The sequence below is a fragment of the Helianthus annuus genome, chromosome 11 (genome assembly GCF_002127325.2).
Source record: "Helianthus annuus cultivar XRQ/B chromosome 11, HanXRQr2.0-SUNRISE, whole genome shotgun sequence".
Taxonomy (NCBI): Eukaryota; Viridiplantae; Streptophyta; class Magnoliopsida; order Asterales; family Asteraceae; genus Helianthus; species Helianthus annuus.
In genome coordinates, this window is record NC_035443.2 from 70,267,407 (window position 1) to 70,279,680 (window position 12,274).

The window sequence follows — 12,274 nt, forward strand, 5'->3', positions numbered from 1 at the left end:
ATTTCATCGTTACGAGTATAACAGTTAATTTGATATCAGTTGTTCACATGGATTAGATTTGATAAACTATTTAACTCTATTATGCTATGTACAAACCTGTATACTCGCCAGCAATTATTTGTTGATTGTATTTTAAATGCATACTGCAGGTTGACGATTCAAGAAAACAAGAATATGGCTAGGATGGCTTAGAAACCCATCAAACATTTAAATTTCAATCTATGTTATGTATTTTTCATTTCCATGTATTGTATGAAACTATTGGTTATCAATGAATAAAACTTTAATTATTGTCACAATTAGTGTTATGATGTCTTTGAACAGTTTGTACGTCTCATCTCGATGTTTCCGCCATCGGTTGGGGTGTGACACAATACCTTAACGCGGCCCGCCTGAAGCCTTATATTCAAGATTTTCAAATCTTTTGTAATTATTGCCCTGGCCTTTCGGTTCTGAAGGGGTAACTTTGCGTTTTGGGCCTCGTTTATTTACGAATAAGGGCCTCGGAACTTTTACCCAACTTATTAGCCCTTGGTTAATTTATTATTACCCGAAAAGTCTTTACTTTCAAAGTTTGACGCTTTTAACCCTTTTTAATGAATTCGATCATAACTTTCTCGTTTTAAAATGAAACTTCGCGAAATTTAAATCGCGCATTCTGGTGAGTATAATTTACCATTACAAACCTCGGGTATGCCCAAAGGTCACTCAGAGGTATAACTTAAGCATGTTGACACATTTGGCCCCTGTAGTTTGTAATTCCTCACTTTATTCCACAATTCGTTCCGTACGATCCATGATTCATTCGTTTGAAGGTACGAGCATCATTTAGGGTTACTGTACAGTATATTTATCCCTTTTTGACATTTTTAACCCTCGAATTTGCATACATTCAATGTTTGTCAACTTTAGTCCTTTATTTAGTATTTAACACCACGTGTAAACCTAAGACACGTGTCAATACATTATTGGACGCAAAATTTCGAGGTGTTACATCCTCACCCCCTTAAAAGAAATCTCGACCTCGAGATTTATTGAAATAAATGAGGGTATTTTTCCTTCATCGTGGATTCTACCTCCCACGTGTACTCGGGACCTCTACGGGCATCCCATTTTACTTTCACAATCGGTATATACTTCCTGCGAAGTTTCTTAACCTGTCGATCCTCGATCGACACAGGTTTCTCAACGAACTTTAAGCTCTCATCGATGTGTACATCTGTATGCGGTATAACCAGTGATTCGTCAGCGAAACACTTCTTTAGGTTACAGATGTGGAACACATTGTGGATACCACTGAGCTCTTCTGGTAAGTTTAATTTATAGGCAACCGATCCGACACGTTCGATTACCTCGAAAGGTCCAATATATCTCGGGCTTAACTTGCCTTTCTTACCGAATCGCATTACCCCCTTCCAGGGTGACACCTTAAGTAAAACCTTGTCGCCTACTTCGAAATTGAAAGGCTTACGATTCAAATCTGCATAACTCTTCTGCCTATCTCGGGCAGCTTTCAATCGATCGCGAATTTGGACAATCTTGTCCGTTGTTTCGAATATTATATCAGGTCCTGTCATCTGGATATCTCCAACTTCTGCCCAACAAACGGGCATTCTACATTTTCTACCATATAGAGCTTCAAAAGGTGCAGCCTTAATGCTTGTATGGTAGCTGTTGTTATAGGAGAATTCGACCAATGGTAGGTGGTTATCCCAACTACCACCTAAGTCGATCGCACATGCACGCAGCATGTCTTCCAACGTTTGGATTGTACGCTCACTTTGGCCATCCGTCTGAGGGTAGTAAGCCGTACTGAAGTTCAAACGTGTGCCCAAAGATTGTTGGAAACTTTTCCAAAAGTGTGATGTGTATCTGGTATCTCTATCAGAGATGATAGACACAGGCACGCCATGAAGGGCTACAATCTTGTCTACAAACAACTGGGCTAATATATCGGAGCTATGAGTCTCCTTTATGGGTAGGAAATGTGCTGACTTAGTCAGTCTATCGACTATTACCCATATTGTATCATTTCCCTTCTTTGTCTTTGGTAATTTGGTGATGAAATCCATCGTCACCATTTCCCATTTCCACTCGGGAAGTTCAGGCTATTGTAGCAAGCCTGGCGGCTTTTGATGTTCAGCTTTTACTTGCGCACAAGTCAAACACTTTGCTACGTGGGTGGCTATAGACTTCTTCAAGCCTATCCACCAAAAGTTTGCCTTCAAGTCCTGGTACATTTTATCAGCACCAGGATGAACGGAATATCGGGAACTGTGGGCTTCCTGAAGGATAACGTCACGAAGACCTCCATAAACAGGAACCCATATCCTTCCATTCAATCTCAGAATTCCGTCTTTGCCATAGGATAACTGTTCTTCAGTTACTCCTAACTTTTCGTTCGGATAGTTAGCTTCTAACACAGCCTCTTTCTGTGCAGCTAACAATTTCTCATTTAGACTGTTCTTGATTTCAATGCTCTTGGCATTGATCCTTATTGGTTTCACTCTTTCTTTCCTGCTCAAGGCATCTGCGACTACGTTGGCCTTGCCTGGATGGTATCTTATTTCACAGTCATAGTCGTTCAGAGTTTCCATCCAACGTCGCTGCCTCATATTCAGATCTTTCTGATTGAACAGATGTTGAAGGCTTTTGTGATCAGAATAGATCACAAATTTAATGCCATAAAGGTAATGCCTCCAAAGCTTTAGTGCAAATACAACGGCACCCAACTCCAAGTCATGGGTGGTGTAGTTCTTTTCATGCACTTTTAATTGTCGCGAAGCATAGGCAATCACCTTGCCCCTCTGCATAAGCACACAACCCATACCGGTGTGCGATGCATCACAATACACAACAAATTCTTCCATTCCTTCCGGCAATGTCAACACTGGAGCATTGCTCAGCTTTTGTTTGAGGACATCAAAAGCTTCTTGCTGCTTAGGGCCCCAATTGAACTTTATACTCTTCCTAGTTAAGGAAGTTAGAGGTGCAGCAATTCTTGAGAAGTTTTCGATGAAGCGTCTGTAGTATCCTGCGAATCTCCGTAGGCGTCTTTGGCTCCTGCCAATTCATGACGGCTTCAACTTTGGCGGGATCCACCTGGATACCACGCTCGCTGACTACGTGTCCAAGGAACTGGACTTCTCGTAGCCAAAATTCACATTTAGAGAATTTGGCATAAAGCTTTTCTTGATGGAGCAATTTAAGAATACATCGGAGATGCTTCTCATGGTCAGCTTGACTCTTCGAGTAGATGAGGATGTCATCGATGAAGACAATGACAAATTTATCCAAATAAGGCTTACAAACGCGATTCATGAGATCCATGAATGCGACAGGTGCATTTGTGAGCCCAAAAGGCATCACTAGGAACTCGAAATGACCATAACGAGTCCTGAAAGCAGTCTTGTGCACGTCTTCGTCTTTGACTTTCAATTGATGGTACCCTGACCTTAGGTCAATTTTGGAAAAGTAGCTCGCTCCTCGCAACTGATCGAACAGATCGTCGATCCTAGGCAAAGGATACCTATTCTTGATTGTAATTTTATTCAACTCACGGTAATCGATGCATAGACGCATCGAAACATCTTTCTTCTTGACGAACAGGATTGGTGCTCCCGAAGGAGATGAACTTGGTCTAACAAAACCCTTGGCCAGCATATCATCTAACTGCGTCCTCAATTCTTTCATTTCCGTGGGTGCCAATCTATAAGGTGCTCTCACAATAGGCGCGGCTCCTGGAATGATGTCGATACTGAATTCCACTTGCCTGTCTGGTGGCAAACCAGGCAGTTCTTCTGGGAAAACTTCAGGATAGTCAGAGATGACTGGAATGTCTTCAATCTTGGGTCTATCCTCACCAATAGTCACCTGTGCCATATAAATGACACATCCTTTCTTCAACCATCTGGATGCCTTTAGCATAGATACTTGAGCAGGCAATCCATGTCGAGTATCTCCCTGGATGGTAAGTGGTTCTCCAGACGGAGTTTTAATCACCATTTGTTTCTGGTTGCACACGATTTGGGCTTGGTTATGCGATAACCAATCCATACCCAACAATACGTCGAAACCAGCGAGTTTAAATGGTAATAGAGATAAAGCAAATGAGTAATTCCTAATGGATATAACACATCCATCTAAAACAGTTGAGACTGTTCCCATAGTCCCATCAGCTAGTTCTACTTCGTATTTCACATTCAAAGTTTTAACAGGCAATTTTAACAACTCGCAGAACTTATCATCCACAAAGGATTTATCTGCTCCATAATCAAACAAGACTCTTGCGAATACATCATTGATAAGAAACGTACCGGTTATGACGTTGTCGTTCTGGATAGCCTCTTGAACATTCATCTGAAAGACCCTTGCATTGGTCTTTTTCCCTTCTTCAGCCTTCTTCACTATCTTTGGGCAATTAGTCTTGATGTGCCCTTTCTCGTTGCAACTATAGCAAGTTGCATCCTTGAGTTTCTTGCACTCAAGAGTCCTATGCTCAGAGGACAGGCCTTCGGCTGGGATTTCTTTTCATACTTGCACCTTCCGAAATGGTGCTTCTGACAAACCTTGCACAAGGGCTTGTCGCCCGACTGTCGGTCATTCTTCTTGTTCTCTAACCCCTTCTTGTGGTCACGATTCCCCCGGTGCTTCTTGCTAGACCTACGTGAATCATCATCTTCACGTTTCCTCTTCTCACTATCAACATTTCTTAACGATCTCTGCCTCACTGCATCCAGTGTGAGAGACAGGGATATATCTGCCACGGATCTGAAGGTAGCAGGCCTAGAAGCCTTCACGCTAGCTTTTATCTCTGGGGCCAAACCCAATGAAGCGCGCGATCCGCTTGGGTTCCGGTTTCACAAGGTACGGAACCAATCTCGACATAGTGTTGAAAGTCGTGAGATATGCCTGGCAATCCAGGTTCTTCATGACCAGTGATAAGAAATCAGACTCTATCTTCTCAACCTCATGCTGAGGGCAGTAGTTTTCTTTGATGAGAGCAATAAATTCCTCCCATGTCATGCTATACAAAACAGCCTTCCCAGAGGCTTGAACCAAAGATCTCCACCATGCTAGGGCTTCACCCTTAAACGACTGTGATACAAACTTCACCACGTCTCTCTCAACACAACCACTGATGTCCACCACAGTGTCCATTTTGTCTAACCAGGTCATACAATCCACCGTGCCTTTCTCCCCAGTAAAATCTCTGGGCTTGCAGGAGACAAAGTACTTATACGTGCAACCCTTGGCGCGAGGTGCATCATCGACCACTTTCTTCTTAGGATGGACACTATTCTCATTTGATGAGTGTCGATCGTCATCCTTCTTAGGCTTAGACGGGGTCGAGGGTGGTTTGCTGTGAGATTTAGAATGGGTTCTTGGCTTTGAGTGTGGTGTAGATAGGGTTCTGCTTCGAGACTCGGTGTATTCTTCGTACTGACGATCTAAGGCCGTCTTCACAGCGTTGTCTACCAAAGCTTTCAATTCAGCGCCCGTTATATGAAGTTGGGCGTTATCATTGTCATCCTCCTTTGAATGACTATTAACTTCATTTGGGTTAGCCATCGCGATCTTGATCTGCTACAAGGAATATGACAGAATTCTATTTAGGAGTTTATTAAGGAATTGTCTTTTATGGCAATTCATTAACCATGGTAAGCATAGACCATATTTGGTTAATTTGTTACTCATTTTTTTTAGGATTTGAACATAACTTATCCTTAATTACAGATAATATTGTTAGTGGCACAAAAGCCTAGTCACAAGGACGTTTTATATATCATTAGCCAGGATTTCAGAGAATCAAGGCATGAAGGTTTGAACCATAGTTCTTTTACCTTTTCTGACAGGGAGTCATAGACTACAACTGTCTTTTGTCTTATATGACAATAAGTATGGCCCGTAGGCACTACATCACTAATGGATGATTTAACCCATGACTTATAAATCATTAACTTAGGTCTTGGAATCCTCTGAAGGATTCTTATATAAGAATGACGCGTGTGATTTTAACGAATCACATCTGCCAGGAATGTTAACATGTTTACAGAGGTTAACAGGGATCTGAATCTTTTAATTAGGTCTCACCATCTTGGCCGGGCCTTATAAAGACACCAGGCTAGGTCTCACCATTAAGATTATTTATTTAATAACTGACAGGCAGATTATTTTAAAAGGAATGATTTTTAATTTATTTCATATAATAATGTATATAATGACAAAAATGAAATTTATAAGCTTAACATTCCATTAATCATAATAATGATTACACACTGCCCTAAACGGGACTTTTAATAGACAATTACCTACGCAGAGGTTTACAGAAAACAAGTCCACGCAGGGACCAAATACAAGGATAGATGTCCGCATAGGGACAAAAGATAAGTCCACGCAGGGACTGAAAGGCGATTGTCCACGCAGGGACTAAACATAATGAATGTCCTCGCAGGGACTAAAACAAATAGATGTCCACACAGGGACTTGATTAAAATAGGAAATACAATAGTAGATCTAGAGACTAATGATCTCGCTTCTTCTTTCCCTTTAATAGGTTTGCTAGGCCTTTAAGGAATCCACGAATGTTCTTACGTTCTTGCTCAAAGTTTCGTTCCACACGATTCAAACGGTGGAGGATTTCTTCCTGTTCTGGTGGGGAAAAACGTGTCTGCTGCGTTATTTGCTGAGCCGGAGTTCTAGTAGGAGCTGGATACCCATGAGCTGCGTATCCTAATCCCCAAGGATCCCCATAAGGTCTATCGGGATGGAGGGCGTTGTAGTTGGCCGCTACCACGTATGGGTCGGCATCCGCATAATTATAGTTGTAGTGCGTGTGAGTCGGCTGCTCAAACGGGTTGTACGCGGTGGAACCGGCGTACGCTGGTATAAGATTGTCATAGCCGAATGGTGGCGGAGGTGGTGCAACTGGTGCAGAATTCACCTCTGCAGGGTGGTTTGAAGGTTCACCCAATTGTGGTTCTTCAGGTACTGGCGGAAAGTGACTTGCACTCGAGTGGCGAGGGGTGCTAAAGTGGAATTCCCCTCCTCGGGTGGACATCCACGCGCCTGATCTCCTACGCCTTGGCGGATCTGGAGGTGCTTGCTGAACTGGTGGCGGTGGAGGCGGTGGCGTAACTGCCACGAAACGCGAATCCTCGGAAGGATCCTGTTGCTGTTGCTGCTGGTGAGGTGACGAATGGTGAGAGGGTGTAAAGTACCAATCACACTGGTTAAACTTCGCCTGGTAACTGTCGGGACCTTGGTAGGGTGTTCCATGAAAGGATGACCCATTAGAGATCTCGATAGGATGGTTGGGAGTACCTCGTGCAGGTTCTATGGGGTCCGTGTCCTCGTCCATATCCATCGCGTTATCTTCGGAGAAATGGTCTTCTGGTCCTAGCGGGTTAAAACCTACTGGTTCCTGTACATAGTCCGCCGGGTTGAACCGGCCTTGGAAGAAAGGAGTAGGATCACCATAGGAACGGTGCGAAGCAGATCGCTGGAGAGGTATAAACGAAGGTTGAGGGTTACTAGGCTCGTTCTCCGAATTTGGTCCAAAAGAGTGACGGTATGAAGGTGTCGAACTGTGTGAGGTGGACCGTCTTGCTGGCTCAAAGAGGTTCCTCCTACGCCTCTGAGGCTCCTCACTCCTTGTACTGGAAGGAGCTCACATGTTTGAAGGTCCGGCCTCGTGATCATTATGAGTAGTGATCGGCCCTTTGCCTCTTCCTCCTCTTCTAATTGCTGGTGGCATAATTCCTGCTTAACAGATCTTTAAATCACAATAAACAATAAAAGACAAACTAGAATGACAATTCGAATTTGTCCTATGTTCTTGTCTAGACTCAAGTATGTGCAATTGTTTCATTGAGATTAAACACATAAGGATAGTGTTTAATTCACTCAACATTGGCTCTGATACCAACCTGTCACACCCCGATTTCCACGTGTTTCACCGGTGGGCCCGGTGGGGGATTACCGTGACGTAGTTGGCAACAATATAGTCAAACCACAATATTTAAATGCACAGCGGAAGCATAAAGATAGATTATATTTCAACCATCAAATGTAATATCCAAGTATCACAAGTAGTTGAAACGAATCCACAGGGGATCAAAATAAAAATATAAATATTGTTCAACAGATATGGCATCCCAAGCTTGCGAGACTCTAACGATGCTTAAGGAGTGGCCAGCCTAGTTCGTGTAGATCCTGCATTTAATCTTTTGGGGAAAATACGTCAGTTTACACTGGTAAATACATTCAACCGACACTTTTGTAAAATGTTTAATAAAAACTGATTTGAATGCACAAGGCACAAACTCTTTATAACTTGGGATAATTTATCAATTAAATCTTGTAAAGGAATTACATGTTACTATGGGTTCAGTCGCCCGGGTCGTGCCGGGTTTAAGGTTAATAGACACGCCACAAAGCATAAAGCCGTGGCGGGAAAACCAACGGTTATACCTTTAATTAATATAGACACATTGCCGGGTGTACGCCTACACCCGCGTGTCGAGGTCGTGGCCATTTCGTAAAATGATGCCAAGGATATCCGAGACATGGTCATTAAGCTCCCAAAGGCGTAAAGCCAACAAAACCAATTTTAAACGGGTCACATTAATAATACCCAACTACTAATGAGTTGGGGTCAATTGCCCGACCAAGCGGTATTTTAAATACCGTAACCCAAGCCCGTATAACGGACGATAAGTTAAAAGTATTTACCTGAGCAAGTAATAGCCTCAATTAAATAAATGCAAGTTTCTTTTACTGGTCTCCTACTCTGGAACGAAGGTTTAAACAACCTATTAGAATCCTAACGGGTCTTTAATCTAGCCTTAGCTTAGACCGGTTAGTTTCAAAGGATAATTTCGGTTTAATCGCGTGAAAGGCGAAAACCGGGAATGGAATGTGGTTTGGACCCAACAAGTTTGAAGACTTGTTTTATATGGGTATAATAATCACACTATGGATTTTGAAGTAAAAACGATAAGGTTTGACCCGTTTCGGCTAGTTTATGTAAACTAGTTACATAAACCGAACCGTGCGCGTAAAAGGCGTAACGGGTAACCGTAAGAGTCCTACACAGGTTTCCTAAGTTATTATGCTCTAAAGATGTTGTGGTATCAGTAGGATACCTTCCATGATGCCCATAATGAGTTTAAATCCAATATACGCCCCGTAGGGGTATTTCGGTCTTTTTAAAGATAATAAAAGAGGTTTCCGAGTTCTACAGAAAATCTGAGTTTTCCAAACAGTTTATAAAGTCCAAAATACTCTATCTATTATTTAAAATCAGTAGCAACTGGAATCGGGTCAAAATACCTTGTAGAACTCAAGTTATGTCCAAAAAGGGTATATTCAGTATTTACCGAACCGATGCCATAACCGCAGGTTATGAGCAGGTTAAAAATGATTAAAAATCTTTAAAAATCTCAAAATATTATTTTACATCAGTGTATAGAAGGTTTGGTGTTGAAATTTTGGTTTATATAGGCTTTATGCTAAATGCGTCGTTAAATTACTAAAGTTTCCGTAATTGCGCTATTTAGCATAACTCCTATTCTAGACCTCAGATTGACGTGAAATTTTAGAGACATGCTTAGAAATCAGTAACTAAGGTTATTGTCCTTTCACATGTACAAAATTCTCGTTTTAAAGTTAAAAGGGCGCTATGGTCAACTTCTAGGCGTTTAACGGAAATGTGCTAAAGACTCGGACAAACAATGAACCGGTCACAGAGGGTTATACCATCATGTAACCTGGTCCTAAGAGAGTCCTTAGGCATATCTAAAACATACCATAACGGGTCAGAACTGAAGTCAAAGCGAAAGTCAAAGCTTTGCGACTTTCGGTTCCGAACCGGGTCAAAACAGTGAATGGTCTGATCAAACAAGCTTAGACTAGTTAATATACTTATTATCATGTTATAAGAGTGTTAAAACAGGTTACACGCTATCTACATTACTAATTATGCATAAAATCGCAAATTAGCATTCTGTTGACTTTTTCTAAGCAAGTTTGACTCGACATTCGGACTAGTTAGAGTGGGAATCAGAGGGTGCCCTTTTAGGGGTTTAATGCCCACATGATTACCAACATGTAACTTCCTTTGATTCGGCAAATCACTGGACCATTTGTGATTTATGGTAAAGTCAATCGTTAATTACGACGGATTGACTTTTGGGCTAAAACTAAGCAAAACTTAACCAAGAAAGGGTGGATCATACTTACAAGAGTCCTATGCACGACCAGGGATGAGCAAAGAAGGAACTTGAGCTCCAGAAATGATCAGAAGAGTTGATTGAAGGTGTGAAGAACTTGTGGTTACAAGGTTGTAACATTTGTGCTTGTAATCATTGTGAACAGTTCAATTATCAATAAAACAATGTTATTTTATCCTAATGATTGTTTGATTATGTTTTACATTTTTCATGTTTTGACTTTCGTTCAATTTCAAACTCTACATCGCTTTCTGGAGCATTATACGCAAACTGGTGCGTAAACGTACTCAGTTTAATGCGACAAATACTCCGGAACATCAACATATACTCAACGTACCTTAAATAACCTTTACATAACTTAGAAATAAGTTTTGAATGCTTTGGTATAGCAAAAACAAGTTAATTCGCTTACAGGGACTAAACTTGACAAACTGCGAAAGTATGCCAATTTGAACTGTAACGGACATTCCGGAACATGTCCATAAGTTAAACATACCATAAATATCCTTTACATAGCTTAGAAATAGGCTTTGAGAGGTTTGGTATGCTAAAACAAACTTTTGGATCATTCAGGGACTAAAAGTGTCAAAAAGTGCCTAAGTTTGCACTTTCGCGCATAACTTACGTTCTGGATACATCCAGACATCCAAAAATTTATGTAAGCATCCTTATATTATGCCTTAGTGTTTGGCATGAGAAAAATCCATTCGTCGCGTCATTTGGATCGTCTTTCACGCTTATGCGCATTTCGTCGTAATTAAGCGAACATCGCGATCGTACGGCCAAACGAACCGACATCCGACATATTTTTGAGCATGTTTCATGTCCACAATGTTTAGGCATCATTTTAGGGCCTTAAAGATGGCTTTACAGGTCTTAGAAGGGCTGGAAATAGCTTAAACACGCAACAGGGACCAAAAGTGTAAATTCTGCAAGTGGTGCAGATCAGAGAGGGCCAGGCGGCCCGCGTGAGTTTTGCCCAAATGTGAGGCGGGCCGCGTGGGGATGTCTGACAGAAAGATTTTGCATTTAATGCAGAATCTGGCCTTTCGTTCGATCAAAGGGCGATGCCTTTTCACCCAAATGAAGGGCCAAGGGCCAAGTTCAGTGTATTTAACCCCTGGACACATGTACGCACGAGATCAAGGCACGATATTCGATAAAACGATCCTAACGGTTCCACTTTTCCTATAAATACCCCCCCCCCTTTAGTGTAAAAATCACAAAATCAGATCCTAAAGCTCTAAGTTGAAACCATTGTTTCATACCTGAGCTGTTTGATCTTGATTTGCACTCGGGGACCCTCCGTAAGTCTTCTTTCGCTCTTTTATTCGCTTTTCGAGTCCGAAAGTCAACGTTTTGTTGACTTTCTGCATTGACCAGCTTATGGTCGATGCGAAGTTCATGGAACTTCATAACGTGAGCGTGATCACGATGGTCATGGTCCGTAGTGACCATACCTACTGATTACCCCGTTATCTAGGCTTAGTGACGAGTCGTAGTTTCGGCCAAAATGCGCATTCTTGCGTGTTTTGTAACCAAACTACTCGTGGGCATCAAAGCCGTTTGTTTTGATGTCAAACCTGTTTTCAAACTTAGTTAAGCATGTTCTAACATGCTTAGCTCGTCACTTTTAGTTTAGCGCTTATATAGGGTCGTAAGGTAAGCGATCTAAACCATCGCTTATGCTTTCGAACCCGACCCATTTTGTCGGTCATTAGGACCTGACCAAACACATTAGGTGACCATAGCTATAACCTTCCGAGGTTATACCTTGTGGTCACGATGTTAGGCGTTCCAGACGCGTTCTACGCGAACGACGCTTAAGGTGGCATAAGCTACCTAAACGGGTCGTGATGGACCGTAAGCACTTAGGTTAAGTTTCATTTTAGTATGTAGGCTTTGTTAAACCATATTACACGAGTCTCCATACTCGTTTGGTTTTCGAACCCGCGTACTGTCCGATCCTTCCGATTTGGTCCGGTATATTAACATAAGCTACCTATTAGGTGCCGTTGATATTCCGTGATCTTTAGCATTAT